This window comes from Eubalaena glacialis, chromosome X, assembly GCF_028564815.1.
Source record: "Eubalaena glacialis isolate mEubGla1 chromosome X, mEubGla1.1.hap2.+ XY, whole genome shotgun sequence".
In the NCBI taxonomy this organism is placed as follows: Eukaryota; Metazoa; Chordata; class Mammalia; order Artiodactyla; family Balaenidae; genus Eubalaena; species Eubalaena glacialis.
This window is the reverse complement of record NC_083736.1, coordinates 108,814,366-108,831,626: the sequence shown is the minus strand read 5'-3', so window position 1 is coordinate 108,831,626 and position 17,261 is coordinate 108,814,366. Positions and strand designations below refer to the sequence as shown.

The following is a 17,261-nucleotide window of genomic DNA, read 5'->3' as shown; positions in this document are numbered from 1 at the left end:
CTGCCTATGTTTTCCTCTAAGAGTTTGATAGTGTCTGGCCTTACACTTAGGTCTTTAATCCATTTTGAGTTTATTTTTGTGTATGGTGTCAGGGAGTGTTCTAATTTCATACTTTTACATGTACCTGTCCAATTTTCCCAGCACCACTTATTGAAGAGGCTGTCTTTTCTCCACTGTATATGCTTGCCTCCTTTATCAAAGATAAGGTGACCATATGTGCGTGGGCTTATCTCTGGGTTTTCTATCCTGTTCCATTGATCTATATTTCTGTTTTTGTGCCAGTACCAAACTGTCTTGATTACTGTAGCTTTGTAATATAGTCTGAAGTCAGGGAGCCTGATTCCTCCGGCTCCATTTTTCGTTCTCAAGATTGCTTTGGCTATTCGGGGTCTTTTGTGTTTCCATACAAATTGTGAAATTTTTTGTTCTAGTTCTGTGAAAAATGCCAGTGGTAGTTTGATAGGGATTGCATTGAATCTGTAGATTGCTTTGGGTAGCAGAGTCATTTTCACAATGTTGATTCTTCCAATCCAAGAACATGGTATATCTCTCCATCTATTTGTATCATCTTTAATTTCTTTCATCAGTGTCCTATAATTTTCTGCATACAGGTCTTTTGTCTCCTTAGGTAGGTTTATTCCTAGATATTTTATTCTTTTTGTTGCAATGGTAAACGGGAGTGTTTTCTTAATTTCACTTTCAGATTTTTCATCATTAGTATACAGGAATGCAAGAGATTTCTGTGCATTAATTTTGTATCCTGCTACTTTACCAAATTCATTGATTAGCTCTAGTAGTTTTCTGGTAGCATCTTTTGGATTCTCTATGTATAGTATCATGTCATCTGCAAACAGTGACAGCTTTACTTCTTCTTTTCCGATTTGGATTCCTTTTATTTCTTTTTCTTCTCTGATTGCTGTGGCTAACACTTCCAAAACTATGTTGAATAATAGTGGTGAGAGTGGGCAACCTTGTCTTGTTCCTGATCTTAGTGGAAATGGTTTCAGTTTTTCACCATTGAGGACAATGTTGGCTGTGGGTTTGTCATATACGGCCTTTATTATGTTGAGGAAAGTTCCCTCTATGCCTACTTTCTGCAGGACTTTTATCATAAATGGGTGTTGAATTTTGTCGAAAGCTTTCTCTGCATCTATTGAGATGATCATATGGTTTTTCTCCTTCAATTTGTTAATATGATGTATCACGTTGATTGATTTGCGTATATTGAAGAATCCTTGCATTCCTGGAATAAACCCCACTTGATCATGGTGTATAATCCTTTTAATGTGCTGTTGGATTCTGTTTGCTAGTATTTTGTTGAGGATTTTTGCATCTATGTTCATCAGTGATATTGGCCTGTAGTTTTCTTTCTTTGTGACATCTTTGTCTGGTTTTGGTATCAGGGTGATGGTGGCCTCGTAGAATGAGTTGGGGAGTGTTCCTCCCTCTGCAATATTTTGGAAGAGTTTGAGAAGGATAGGTGTTAGCTCTTCTCTAAATGTTTGATAGAATTCGCCTGTGAAGCCATCTGGTCCTGGGCTTTTGTGTGTTGGAAGATTTTTAATCACAGTTTCAATTTCAGTGCTTGTGATTGGTCTGTTCATATTTTCTATTTCTTCCTGGTTCAATCTTGGCAGGTTGTGCATTTCTAAGAATCTGTCCATTTCTTCCAGGTTGTCCATTTTATTGGCATAGAATTGCTTGTAGTAATCTCTCATGATCGTTTGTATTTCTGCAGTGTCAGTGGTTACTTCTCCTTTTTCATTTCTAATTCTATTAATTTGAGTCTTCTCCCTTTTTCTTTTGATGAGTCTGGCTAATGGTTTATCAATTTTGTTTATCTTCTCAAAGAACCAGCTTTTAGTTTCATTGATTTTTGCTATTGTTTCCTTCATTTCTTTTTCATTTATTTCTGATCTGATCTTTATGATTTCTTTCCTTCTGCTAGCTTTGGGGTTTTTTTGTTCTTCTTTCTCTAATTGCTTTAGGTGCAAGGTTAGGTTGTTTATTCGAGATGTTTCCTGTTTCTTGATGTAGGCTTGTATTGCTATAAACTTCCCTCTTAGAACTGCTTTTGCTGCATCCCATAGGTTTTGGATCGTCGTGTCTCCATTGTCATTTGTTTCTAGGTATTTTTTGATTTCCCCTTTGATTTCTTCAGTGATCACTTCGTTATTAAGTAGTGTATTGTGTAGCCTCCATGTGTTTGTATTTTTTACAGATCTTTTCCTGTAATTGATATCTAGTCTCATAGCGTTGTGGTCAGAAAAGATACTTGATACGATTTCAATTTTTTTAAATTTACCAAGGCTTGATTTGTGACCCAAGATATGATCTATCCTGGAGAATGTTCCATGAGCACTTGAGAAAAATGTGTATTCTGTTGTTTTTGGGTGGAATGTCCTATAAATATCAATTAAGTCCATCTTGTTTAATGTATCATTTAAAGCTTGTGTTTCCTTATTTATTTTCATTTTGGATGATCTGTCCATTGGTGAAAGTGGGGTGTTAAAGTCCCCTACTATGATTGTGTTACTGTCGATTTCCCCTTTTATGGCTGTTAGTATTTGCCTTATGTATTGAGGTGCTCCTATGTTGGGTGCATAAATATTTACAATTGTTATACCTTCCTCTTGGATCGATCCCTTGATCATTATATAGTGTCCTTCTTTGTCTCTTGTAATAGTCTTTATTTTAAAGTCTATTTTGTCTGATATGAGAATTGCTACTCCAGCTTTCTTTTGATTTTCATTTGCATGGAATATCTTTTTCCATCCCCTCACTTTCAGTCTGTATGTGTCTCTAGGTCTGAAGTGGGTCTCTTGTAGACAGCATATATATGGGTCTTGTTTTTGTATCCATTCAGCCAGTCTGTGTCTTTTGGTGGGAGCATTTAATCCATTTACATTTAAGGTAATTACCGATATGTATGTTCCTATTCCCATTTTCTTAAATGTTTTGGGTTTGTTATTGTAGGTGTTTTCCTTCTCTTGTGTTTCTTGCCTAGACTTGCTTGGGTTTTGATAGAGATTTCATTAACCTATAAATCAACTTGGGGAGAACTGACATCTTAGTATGTTGATTGAGTATTCCAATCTATGAACATGGTCAGTCTCTCAAATTACTAATGTCTTAAGTTCTTTCATCAGTGTTTTGTAATTTTCAGCATACAAATCCTGTACCTGTTTTGTTAAGTTTATACCTAAATATTTCATTTTCTTTGGAGCACTTATAAAAGGTGTTATTGTTTTTTTTAGATTTCCAGTTACTATATAGAAATGTAATTGATTTCTGTGTGTTGCTCTTGTATCATACGGCCTTGCTGAATTCCATTATTAGTTCTAGAAGGGTTTTTTTTTTTTAAAGATTTCTTGTGATTTTGTATGCAGATGATCAAGTTTTCTGCAAATAGAGACAGTTTTACTTTGTTCTTTCTAATCTGTATGTTTTAAAATTTCTTTTTCTTGCCTTGTTACACTGTCTAGAACTTCCAGTACAATGTTGAATAGAAGTGATAAGAGCAGACATGCTTGCCTTGTTCCAATCTTAAGAGCGAAAGCATTCAGTCTTTCACCATTAAGTATAATGTTAGCTGTATGTTTTTTGTAGATGTTCTTTACATGGTTAAGGAAGTTCCCCTCTAATTCCTAATGTACTGAGAGTTTTTATCACGAATAAATGTTGAATTTTATCAAATGTGTTTTTCTGTGCCAATTGACATGGGCATATGATTTTTGTTTAGTCTTTTGATATGGCAGACTATCTTGACTGATTTTTAAAATATTGAACCAGGCTTGCATACCTTGAATAAATCCCACTTGGTCATGGTGTATAATTCTTTTATACATTGTCGGTTTCATTTTGCTAATGTTTTGTTGAAGATTTTTCTAAGTTCATGAGATACTCGTCTATAGTTTTCTCCCTTTTCTGCACTGCCTTTGTCTGGTTTTGGTATCTTTCTGGGACTCTGATATGAATGTTGGATCTTTTGTTATTTCCCACAGGTTTCTGAGGCTCTATTTTTTTCCAGTCTATTTTCTCTCTGCTGCTCAGATTGAGTAAGTTCTATTGGTTTATCCTCCAGCTCACTGATTCTATCATCTGTCATCTCCACTATACTACTGAGCCTATATAGCAAGTTTTGAATTTCTACTATTGTATTCTTCAGTTCTATAATTTGTTTGGTTCTTTTGTATAACTTGTTTTTCCTTTGCTCAGATTTTCTATTTTTTTCATTTGTTTCAAGAGATGTTGCAATTGCTTATTGAAGCATTTTTGTGATGCTGCATTAAAATCCTTGTCAGATAATTCTAACATCTGATTCATCTTGGTATTGATGTCAGTTGATTGTCTTTTCTCATTCAAGTTGTGATTTTCTGGTTCTTGGTACGATGGGTGATTTTTCATTGTATTCTGGACATTTCGGCTACTATGTTAGGAGACTATTTAAATCTTTTATTTTAGCAGGCAGTCAATGTTTAGGTTTAGCACACAAGTCCTAGCCTACTTTTGTAGGTTGTGATTTCAATGACGATTTACTTTTCAGAGCCTCTGTGGTGCAGCTTTGGTCTGATTGGTTAATGTGGTGCTGATGGGGCCCTCACTGGTCCCTGCTGGTGTTGCCTGAGGGAGCAGAAGGTGCTTTACCAGGCTGCGTTGCCTGATGTCTCTAGGTGGAGGAAGTGAGTCTCTAGTCTGTGGAAACAACAAATCTTCCCTGGCTTTGCTTACTCTGGTGGAACCCCCCTCCACTTGCCAGTGCTGTATGCCCTCCCGGTATCTCTTTTGGGGAGAGGGGATCCTTAAGACCATGGGGACAAAGGCTTCCTGAGCCAGACTAGTTGTTGTAGTGGGATTTCCTCTTGATGGTGCCCTGGTTGCACAGTATCTTTTGGTGGGGCAGGGGAGTCTCTGGCCTGGTGGGAAAGGAAAGCACTTCCCCTGGCTGCTTATTGTCAGTGGGGCTCCCTGTTAGGCTCCCTTTGCTGGAGTTGCCATGCTCACTTGGTGTTGTCAGCAGGACTCCCATTCAAACCAGAGGGAGAAGGAGCCTATCTGAGCCACTGTTGCTAGGTTGGGAGCTGGGAAATGCTGGCTCTGGGTTGCCTTCTTCTGTTGGGTAGTAAGTCATAAGGCTACCATAGTGTTCCTCCAGTCCTGGAATTCCTAACCATTCTGCCGTCCTCTTTACATCTTTTAGAATTCTCCTTTGGTTGCCTCTTGAATTATTTCTAGGATTCATAATTATACTTAGCTGGGAGGAGCAAGGAGAAATGAGTCTATGCCATCTTGTCCAGACTGGAAGTAGAAGACCAATTTTGCACTGGTTTCTGCTGCTGCTTCTCCTGGGAATGACTCAGGCTTTCATCTGCCACCCTTTCCTTGGCAAAGAGAAGCTCAGGAGGCTTTGCTTTGGTTAATATAACAAGCTCCCAGTTTGGGGGGTTTTGTTTGTGTGTATGTGTGTGTGTTGTTTGTTTTTAAGAAAGGCTGGCAGAGATCAGCCCTGACGGAGCAACTGTGTTACAGTGGGGCAAACACTCTTGATAGGACGCTGAGTCAGCTGTGGATCTGTCTTGCCTATAAGATACTCCTGTGCCACTGTACTCACAGGATCATATTTTGAGGAGTCAGAACAACCAAAGTTTGGTATTTCCAGAGAGGATGGAGGCAGAAAATAAGATTTTAAAATATTCTCCTTCCTTTGCATAAAACCTTGGCATATCAGTGTGTGGCATACTCTGTGCAGCACTGGTCCTCCAGGAAAACAAGATGCCACTGGAGAACACTGCCTGTTATGGTAGGCTGAATCATGATTCCCCAAAGATGTCCACATCCTAATCCCTGGGATCTGTGAAAATGTTACCTTACGTGGTAAAAGGGACTTTGCAGGTGTGATTAAGTTAAGGACTAAAGAGGGGGACATTATCGTGGATTATCCAGGTGGGCCTATTCTAATTACAGAGTCCATATAAGAGAGAGACAGGAGGGTCAGAGTTAGAGAAGGCAATGTGAAGCAGAGGTCAGACAGTGAGAGAGAGGTTTGAAGATGCTATGTGCTGGCTTTGAAGATGGAGGAAGGGGCCAGGAGCCAAGGAATGCAGGTGGCTTCTGGAAGCTAAAATATGGCTGATATTTTTAAAATAAATTTATTTATTTATTTATTTATTTACTTACTTATGGCTGCGTTGGGTCTTTGTTGCTGCGTGCGGGCTTTCTCTAATTGCGTTGAGCAGGGGCTACTCTTCGCTGCAGTGCACGGGCTTCTCATTGCGGTAGCTTCTCTTGTTGCGGAACACAGGCTCCATGTGTGCAGGCTTCAGTAGTTGTGGCTCGCGGGCTCTAGAGCGCAGGCTCAGTAGTTGTGGTGCACGGGCTTAGTTACTCTGCAGCATGTGGGATCTTCCTGGACCAGGGCTCGAACCTGTGTCCCCTGCATTGGCAGGCAGATTCTTAACCACTGCGCCACCAGGCAAGTCCCAAAATGGCTTATTTTAAACTTCTGATCTCCACAACTGTAAGATAATAAATTTGTGTTGTATTAAGCCATGAAGTTTGTGGTAATTTGTTATAGCAGCAACAGGAACTAATACAATGACAGAGGGCAAGTGACATGATCAGGGTAGGAGGTCAGGGGGTATCATAGAGTAGTAGGAACATGGCTGCTGCACAAGGACACGCTGAAAACATGAGACTTCAATCTGGAAAGGGGAAACCTGAGAGGAGACTGATTTGAAGTCTAGACCACTGCTGAAAAATAGAACTTTCTGTGATGATGGGAATGTTGTGTATCTGCATTCTCCAGTACGGTAGCCACTAGCCGCATGTGACTACTGAGAACTTGAAATGTGGCTAGTACTACTGATTTACTCAATTAATTTATATTTAAATTGTTAGAGCTTCATGTACCTAGTGGCTACTTGTATTGGACAGAGCAGGTCTCTACCACTAAAAAGAGTGTGGGGCTTCCCTGGTGGCGCAGTGGTTAAGAATCTGCCTGCCAATGCAGGGGACATGGGTTCGAGCCCTGGTCCGGGAAGATCCCACATGCTGCAGAGCAACTAAGCCCGTGCGCCACAACTACTGAGCCCATGTGCCACAACTACTGAAGCCCACGCGCCTGGAGCCCCTGCTCCACAACAAGAAGCCACCGCAATGAGAAGCCCGTGCACAGCAATGAAGAGTAGCCCCCGCTCGCTGCAACTAGAGAAAAGCCCGCGCTCAGCAACAAAGACCCAGTGCAGCCAAAAATAAATAAAATTAAATTAAATTAACAAAAAAAAGAGTGTGGATAAGGTAAATACAAACTTATTCATTAAATCCTTCAATGCTAGAAAACTAGCCCAAAATAGCTATATCATATTAAAGAAGCACTAACACTTTTCTGGAGATCAGATTTCTCATAACCTCTGCCATAATATAACCACAAACCTAGAAAAGAAAAAAACATCTAAACAGCATGTCAAATTGCTATCATAAAATCCATGAACTTCACAGGAGGTGTAAGGGGTCAGTCCTTGGTCAAAAACCTGTACATTAGAAGAACCTAGAATACGCTGATCTCAGCCTCTGACACCAAAAAGAGTAAAGCTGGAAACTAAACAAGATAGAATTTCAAAAGCACAGAAATCCGGGACCCATTTAATAGGGAAAGACATATTCCTACATGCCTCAAAGGTCCAGGGCAAAAGCAGATGGTCATAATGGCCATTCTGAGTCACAAAGTAAGGTTATATTATGTTCTGAATTATCTGTTTAAGAAGACAAACAGTGAATGATGTAATTTTTTTTAACATCTTTATGGGAGTATAATTGCTTTACAGTGGTGTGTTAGTTTCTGCTTTATAACAAAGTGAATCAGCTATACATATACATATGCCCCCATATCCCCTCCCTCTTGCGTCTCCCTCCCACCCTCCCTATCCCACCCCTCTAGGTGGTCACAAAGCACCGAGCTGATCTCCCTGTGATATGCGGCTGCTTCCCACTAGCTATCTATTTTACATTTGGTAGTGTATATAAGTCCATGCCACTCTCTCACTTCGTCCCAGCTTACCTTAAAAAAAAGAAAGAAAAACTCAACAAAGGAAATGGGTAAATGCAGAACAAGACAAAAAAAAACTATCTTTCCAGTGTCATGCAAAACCCCTACTTTTAAGGCTCCAGCCACTATGCTATACCATCCACGCTAGCTCCTCGTCACTGTCACTTACACAGGAATGATATGCACCAGGGTTGATAACTCACTTCAGAAACTCTCTCACCATTACCATCAACACCATTCTCACCTCATCCTCCTGCCTTACCTGCCACACAACTTCCAAATTTGGATCAATGCAATCATCGACCACTGCTGTTTCTATGTCCATTCTGCTGAGCCCTGGGGGAGGAAATAACACAACAGTACAGACAGGATCATCTTGAAAAGCACGGTCTCTGTGGAATATTACATAGCAGTTATATACACAAGAAATCTATATTTGCTGATATGGAACAATATTCAAGGCACCTTAAATTAAAAAGCAAGTGATATCACACCCCTGAGTATGGCAATCGCCAAAAAGATTGATTGTAACAAGTGTTGGTGAAGATGTGGAGAAACTGGAACCCTTATAGGCTGCTGCTGGGAATGTAAAATGGTGCAGCCACCTTGGAAAACAGTGTGGCAGTTCCTCAAAATGTCAAACATAGAGCTACCATATGACCCAGCAATTCCACTCCTTGGTACATACTCAAGAGACATGAAAATTTATGTCTACACCAAAACTTGTATTTGAATGTTCAGAACAGTATTATTCATAATAGCCAAAAAGTGGGAACAACCCAGTGTCCACTAACTGATGAACAGATAAACCAAATGTGGTCTATATGTACAATGGAATATTTTTCAGCAATAAAAAGAATGATTCTGATTCATGCTATAACATAGATGAACCTCAAAAACATGTGCTAAGTGAAACAAGCCAGTCACAAAAGACCACCTATTATATGCTTCCATTTATATGAAAGTCCAGAATAGGCAAATCTGTAGAGACTGAAAGGAGATTAGTGGTTGCTTAGGGTTATGGGTGGGGATTGTAGATAAGGGGGTGATAGTTAAAGGGTATAGAGTTTCTTTTTGAGGTGATGAAAATGTTCCAAAAACTGACGATGGTGGTGGTTGCACATATCTGTGAATGTAACTAAAAACCACTGAATTGTACACTTTTAATTAATGTGTGAATTGTATGGTATGTGAATTATAGCTCAACAAAGCTGTTTTTTTTTAAAAAAAAAAGCAAGTGCTAGAATAATGCATGTACTATGAGTTCATTTACATAAAACCCCAAACTACATATGCATGTAATATAAACATTTGTGAATGTATGTAAATATATAGAAGATGATTTGGAAGGCTACCCACCCATCTGTTAGCATTGGTTACTTCTGGAGAGGGAAACAGGATTGCCTTCTGTACTATCACACTTTCCTGTTTCTCCTCCTACCACCCTAGTTGTTCCTTCAAGTTGCTTTTGTAAGCGTTCCTTCCTCTGCCCATCTCTTTTGAATCTCATTCTACTCTTCAGGCTCTCCTTGAAGTAATCCTAAGATCATACATTTCCTATGGCTTCAACAACCTCCATCCATATCCTGACTCATTCATTCAGCAAATATTCATTGAGCACCTACTAGGTACTGTGCTAGTACCTTTGATTCCTTCCTCTCCCTCATCTCCCATCCCTCATCCAGCAAATTCCACCAGTCCTCTCTCCAATAAACATACTCTGTCTCTCTACTTCTCTCCATGTCCGTGGCCTCCAATGTAATGCAAGCTACTGTCATCTCTTCCAGATCCCTGCAACAGTCTCCTGCCCGGTCTCCCTGCTTGCATAGGCCATTCTCCACACAACAGCCAGAGCCCACTTTTAAATATACAAATCAGCTCATATCAGTCTCCCTGCTTCGAAGCCTTCCAAGGACTTCCGAATACACTCTGCATAACATCTAAGCTCTTTACTTTGACCTAGTAAGATAGAGCCCTTGCCTAAATCTCTGATCTCATCCCATCCTTGTTTGCTATGCTCCCAGCTATAATTTGCTCTCTCTTGAGGGTCTCTGAACTTGCCTAAAATGTTCTCTCATCATCCATGTCTCAGCTCCAGTGTCAGCTCCTCAGTGAGGCCTTCCCTGATCATCCCAACTAAGTAGGCCCCGAGCCTGGTCAGTGTCTCATCGCATCTCCTGTTTTACTTTCTCCCAGCGCTTACTGTCATCTGCAGTTGTTTCATTTATTGGTTTGCTTGTTCATTATATGTCTTCCCTGCCACTTGAATGTAAGCTCCATGAGAGTGGCAACTCTATTTGCCTTGTTCCTGCTGAATCTCTAGCACCTAGAAGGTACTCAATGAATATTTGCTGAATGAATGAGTCAGGAGATGGATGGAGGTTGGTGAAGCCATGGGAAATGTATGATCTTAGGATTACTTCAAGGAGAGCCTGAAGAGTAGAATGAGATTCAAAAGAGATGGGCACAGGAAGGAATTCTTACGAAGGCAACTTGAAGGAACAACCAGAGTGTCTGACCCTCAGGTTTTTGGCTGAAGCAACTAGACAGATGGTGGGTGCCATTCACTGAGACTGAAAGACAAGGGGAGGAGCAAGCGGGGTTGGGGATTGCTTCAAGAACTGAGTTCTGGACATGTTAAATTTGAGATGTGTATGAGTCACCCAACTGGAGATCCTAAGTAGATGGCTAGTTATAGAAGTCTAGATAGACTTCAGTGAGGTGGTCAGGGCTAGAGACGGAAGTTTAGAAATTGAATTCATCAACATAGATACAGTATTTAAAGCCCTGGGAATAAATAACCTAGGAAGAAAGCAGAGAATGAGAAAAAGGGGGCCTGATGCAGAGTTCTAATGTCTCCCACACTTGTATCTCCAGTCCTCACCTCCTTCTTCCAGGAGTTCCAGAACTACTATCAAATGCCTTACATAAACCCAGCGTGTCCCATAATGACTCCATCGACTTCCTCTTCAACACTGGTCCTCCTTCTGTATTCACCAGTCAGTTGGACCTCTTCGTAACATCTCCAGTACTGTTCCCCACCTTTCCTTCCCCGTGACAGTTACCTTAGGTCATCAATCTCATCCTCTCATGCCTGGATGACTACAATAGTTTCTTAGCTGGTATCTCTGCCTCCAGTATTGACCCCCGACTGCTGCCAGTAGGGTCCTTCTAAAATCCCTTGATCATGGTACTTCCTTACTTAAAACCTTTCGATGGTTTCCCATTGTTCAAGATAAAGTACAAATTCTTAAACCTAATGTGTAAGATCTTTCAGGACCTGCTTCCTGCTGACCTTTTCAATCCTGTCTTCCGCTTAACTCCCTCTCCCTTACATCCTAGGCATACCAATTTATCAACTGCCTTTAGTTCTCTGGATGCATCATCCTTGTTTATTTCTACAAACATGTACCTGCGATGCACCCCACCACTACCTGTTCTCCAGCTCTATGAAAAGTTTTGCCCTCCAACCAACCCAACTTGCTCTCTTCTTTCTTCATGTCCCCTCAGCATCCTGAGCATCTTGCATCTTTATTTTCTGTAGTATCTTATTGTATTTCTATGTTCATGTAGCTCTCTCCCTCTACTAGCCTATAAGCTTAATGAGGGCAGGAATGGTACTTCCTTATCTTTGTTTTACCAGCACCTAATATAGTGCCTAGCATACAGTAATCACATCAGCCAATATTTATCAAGTGCTTATCAGTGCCAAGTAATTCTATAAGTGCTTTACATGTATTGATTCATTTACAACAACCCTATGAGGCAGGTAGTATTATTATGCCCAATTGACAAATAGGAAATAAAGACAGAGAGATTAAGTAACTTTGCTCAAGTTACACAGCTAGTAATGGATACAAGCCCAGTCAGTCTAGCTCCAGAGTCTGTGCTTGTAATCACTAGTCTCTCAGCAAATGCCTGTTCAATGAATGGGAAATTGGAAATGTGGGACATGTGACTTTTTTCATGTTATTATTCTGACCTTGACTACTTCATCTTTTCTTTCATTAAAAAATCTCATTTCATTCAGAGCTCAGACAATAAAGTTACAAAATCAAATAACAGATCCTGTGCTATGGAGCTCAAGGGAGTCAATAAGGGCAAATGTCATTATCCTCACACCTCCAGGCACTTAGCAAGTCAGGTTGATTTACTGATGTTCAGCGACTAGGGCCAAAGCACAGAAAAGTAAGATAGGACGAAACATCATAACATCTTAACATCAAAACATCCTGACAGCAACCACTTACTGAGAGCCTCATAGATGCCAGGCGCTTTGTTGAGAGTTTTACATGGATTACCTCATTCAATCTTTCCAACAGCCCTCTGTGATGTCCGTACTGTTAGGCTCCCCATCTTACAGATGAGAAAATAGGCTCAAAGAGGTTGGATAACTTGTGCAAGGTTGCAGAGTTAGTAAATGGCAAACCAGGATTTACGCCAGGGCTGCCGGCTGCAGTCTGTGCTTTATTTTTTTTTAACATCTTTTTTGGAGTATAATTGCTTTACAGTGTTGTGTTAGTTTCTGCTGTATAACAAAGTGAATCAGCTATACATATACATATATCCCCATATCTCCTCCCTCTTTCGTCTCCCTCCCACCCTCCCTATCCCACCCCTCTAGGTGGTCACAAAGCACCGAGCTGATCTCCCTGTGCTATATGGACCGCCCCACCCACCCTTGTCAACCATGACTCTAGGGCTGCACTGCCCCCATTGGACAAACACTAGCCATACACGGCTAGGTCAATTTATTTATTTACTTTTTAAATTTTATTGAAGTATAGCTGATTTACAATGTTGTGCTAATTTCTGCTGTATAGCAAAAGTGACCCAGTTATAGATATATATATTCTTTTTCATATTCTTTTCCATTATGGTTTATCACAGGCTACTGAATATAGTTCCCTGTGCTATATAGGACCTTGTTTATCCATCCTATATATACTAGTTTGCATCTGCTAATCCCAAACTCCCCATCTATCCCTCCCCCACCCCCGTTCCCCTTTGGTAACCATAAGTTTGTTTTCTATGTCTGTGAGTCTGTTTCCGTTTTGTAAATAAGCTCATTCATGTCATATTTTAGGTTCCACATATAAGTGATATCATACATATGGTATTTGTCTTTCTCGTTCTGACTTAGTTCACTTAGGATGATAATCTCTAGGTCCATCCATGTTGCTGTAAATGCCATTATTTCATTCTTTTTTATGGCTGAGTAATATTCCATTGTATACATATACCATACCTTCTTTATCGATTCCTCTGCTGATGGACACCTAGGTTGTTTCCATGTCTTGGCTATTGTAAATAGTGCTGCTATGAACATTGGGGTGCATGTATCTTTTCGAATTATGGTTTTCTACAGATATATGCCCAGGAGTGGGACTGCTGGATCATATGGTAGCTCTATTTTTAGTTTTTTGAGGAACCACCATACTGTTTTCCATAATGGCTACACCAATTTACATTCCCACCAACAGTGTAGGAGGGTTCCCTTTTCTCCAGACCCTCTCCAGCATTTATTGTTTGTAGATTTTTTGATGATGGCCATTCTGACTGGTGTGAGGTGATATCTCATTGTAGTATTGATTTGCATTTCCCTAATAACTAGCACTGATGAGCATCTTTTCATGTAGGTCAATTTAAATTAATTAAAATTAACTACAACTAAAAATTCAGTTCCTCAGTCACATCAGCCACATTTTAAGTGCTCAAAAGCCACATGTGGCTAATGACCGCCATATTGGAGAGCGCACACAAAGCACATTGCCCTCATCACAGAAGGTTGCATAGGTCAGCGTGGCACCAGAGTGTGCTGGCTATGACAGGGTAGGTTCGGTGAGCTTCTTCCAACTGCTGCCCCCCTTCTCTCCACCCTGCCAGTCTGGCTCTTCTCACTTCAGCGTCTTGGGGAAACTTTGAGGCATACGTTAAGGTAATAACTTTCATTATCGTCCCCTCCATCATTCACCTCCTCAGTAATATCACCCTTTCTATCCACTGCCTGCAGTTCATCCTCATGCCCCATCCCAGTCGCCCCCTCCCCTCTCCAGTTCTGGGGAGACAGAGGTCCTGTTGTTATTCATTCTCATTGTGCCTCCAACCAACCCAGATGATCCAGTGCAGGACAGGCACTTTACAGCCACAAGAAGCAGAGATCCCTGACCGTCGTCCGCAGCCACACCCTGTCTCCCCACCTGCTGCCGGCTCAGCTCTCCAGAGGGAGGGCTCACCCTAACCCTGGCCCAGCCGGCTGCTGAGGTGCAGCCTCCTGTGGCCACCACGACTCCAATATGATTGTGGAGCTGGTGAAAAGGACCTGGAACCTTTCTAAAATCACATGTTACCCAATGTCAATGAAATCTAATAGGATGCTAGAAGGCAGGCTGGTTATATATGATCTGCTCTGCACACAGGGACGATTTGGGAAGAAAGGAGACAAAGCAGCCAGGGATAGGGGAGCTAAATAAGATACACTCAATTACCCATGGTCATGGAGAACAGACATGGCAGCTTATTAAAGCCAGTCAGTAGTCCCAAAGGCACTCTGGAATTCATCATATGACGCAGCCATAACCTACCTCTGAACCCCAGCGGCTTTATCCATCTAATTAATTTTTCTCAGACTGATATTAAAATGAGTATATACTTTCCAAGCTGATTCTAACTGATGTCTAGAGAAGCGGGCAATGGCATGCATACTGGGAAGGGTAAAGACAGCCTAAAATGATAAATTTGCCACTGAAAATCTCAATGTAGGTATTTGAGAGTCACCTGTACACACTGTCCATAGGAGAATTCTGCCTGTCAAAGCAACTAGAGAGTTGAGCCACCTAAGACTCTTCTCGGAGGCCCACATCAAAGATGTAGGAAACGGTCAAGTCAAGCTGGATGTCTCTCAGTCCATAATGCGCCCAGTCACAAAATCAGAGACACCCTGCTGATTCCCGAAAGGTTCTCATGCAGAAGAACTTCACTCCAGCGCATGCCACTTAACAGCAGGGGCTCCAGTAGGGAAAGGAGGGGTGGGCAGGCTCTGTCCCCATCCCCGTGATGTGTGGGCCACACCACCTCTGAAAACACAGCTGTGAAACAGGGACAGTAAGTGACACTCAGGGTTCCGCCTCAGTCATGCTTGAAGTGGGTAGAGCAGAGTGACAATGGAGCATGGAAAGGACAAGGGGCCAGAAGACAGAATCAACGTTCCTGAAAGCAAGAGTACTCGCGAGACATGTATTGGTTTCTGTTTTCCCTCTGAAGGGGAGAAAGTAGGTCAACACACTCAAAGAACTGTGACCAGGAACAGTGGGTCTGAGAGGGAGCCACTGGCTGAGCCCTGCCAAGATGAAGCAGTGAGACACATGCCTTTCACTTTCAGGGATTTGTCTGAGGTCACTTGGCCTTGGGAAAAACTCGGGCTGTGAATCCCTTGGTGTGTATCCTCTGCAGGCCCTCGGAGTTGGGTGCAAGGGGAGCCTCGCATTTTAAGACCGACATCCTGGTGATTGGCTGGCGTGAGCTGGCAGGCACAGGAATGTTTATGAACAACCTGCCTGCTTTGGCTTTCAGACAAGGTGGACAAGGCCCGGGGCAGCGTGGCTAAATATAGACAGCACAGGGGGCCCAGAAAGCAGGAGAGCTCGGTTTCATTCCCACGTCTCTCAGTTAACCTGGGGCAAACTCCCTGAGTGTCTTGCTTTCATGGACTGATTTGTTCTTGGTAAGGCAAGAGCACTGAGGAAGCTTTCCCAGGCCTAGAGCAGGGGGTCACACTGAGTCTGCTGCATTTTCTTGCCTCATCTCCCCTCAATGACCCAAGTTTGGGGAAAAGACTGGTTGTGATCAGGTGGGAGGTGGAGTCGCCGATTCACGTATGGAAACAGGACAAGCTGTGATGACCCAGTGGTGGCCACACGAGGCCCCCTCAACAAGGTTGCTGCCCAGTCAGAGCCAGAAGGAGGCTGCCTGACCCCTGGTCTAAAGGTAGAGGTGGCAGAGAAGCATACCAGAGGCGCCAAATCAGAACTCTTGCTGCCTAGCACACAGCTACGAGGCAAGCAGTGTGAAACGCAGGAATTTAGGTAGGCAATTTTAGGAGGAAATTCAAAACCCAGGCAGTTCCTGCCCTCTGTCACTGCTCATAGGCCATTCCTTTCCTCAGCAAGACTCTACTTGTACAGAAGCAAAGAACCCAGGCCAAGGCGGCCGCTTGTCCAGTCCCATTAGGGGGCAGTGTTCTTAGGAAAAACCTGGACTAGCCATGGAGCAGGGGAGGCCGAGCCCAAGGAAACGCTTCAGTATTTCCCGCCCCAAGGCCCTCGGCCCTACCCTCATTCCTGGACACTTCCGCCAGAAGTCAGTATATCCCTGGGTGGCAGCAATACTTGGGAGGAGCTGCTATTTTTTTTTTCTGATTATAAAACTGATAAGTGATTATTGTATAAAACTGAGAGCATAAAGGAAAATAGAAACTAGAAAATTTTAAAAATCACTATAATCCCATCACCTAAAGATTACTACTGTTAACAGCCTTTATGTAAATTTGGAGTAGTCAGGCCTGGATTCAAGCCCTGGCTCTATTGCTTACTTACAGTGTGACTTTGGGCAAGTTACATAAGCTCTCTGAACCTCAGTTTTCTTATCTACAAAATGAGAATAATCATAGCACTCACCTGAAAGTGTTGTTTCAAGGATCCGAGAATTTCCGTGAAGAGGTGTAGTCGTCCCTGGCAAATAGTAAGTGATCAATAAGTACTGGCCACCATCACCATCATCATCATCATCATCATTCTACGTGCCTGTATTCAAAACCCTCCATAATGATGGCTGCATAATATTTCACCTTGTGATGGTACTATTTCCTGAGTGTTAAACATCTATGTTGCCTCCAAGATTTCGGTATTACAAAACTGCTGCAAGGAACATTCTTGCACATAATCTCTGATCATTTCCTTAACATAAATCTCCTAGAATTGAGTTTACTGGGAAAAAGAATATGAACATTTTTTAGGCCCTTGTTCCAGACTGTAAAATGGCTTTCTAGAAAGGTTGTACTCACTTACATGTCTACCAGCAGGGCATATAAGTACCTATCTCTTCATACTTTCACCAACACTGAGTAATAACATTTTTAAAAAGTCTTTGGGGCTTCCCTGGTGGCACAGTGGTTAGGAATCCACCTGCCAATGCAGGGGACACGGGTTCGTGCCCCGGT

The 17,261-nt window shown here is 41.9% G+C and overlaps 1 long non-coding RNA gene across 2 annotated transcripts in view; it reads right to left on the bottom strand.

The window, feature by feature from the left end:
- The window catches only part of LOC133082542 (uncharacterized), a 45,611-nt gene extending 28,837 nt beyond the window's left edge, over positions 1–16,774 (bottom strand). For both annotated transcript variants that reach the window (XR_009698964.1, XR_009698963.1), the window contains exons 1-3: positions 16,720–16,774; positions 8,307–8,380; positions 6,178–6,515 (exon numbers count right to left, since the gene is read on the bottom strand). This is a non-coding gene — a long non-coding RNA (uncharacterized LOC133082542). The remainder of the gene's footprint in view (positions 1–6,177; positions 6,516–8,306; positions 8,381–16,719) is intronic.
- Positions 16,775–17,261: the final 487 nt, after the last annotated feature.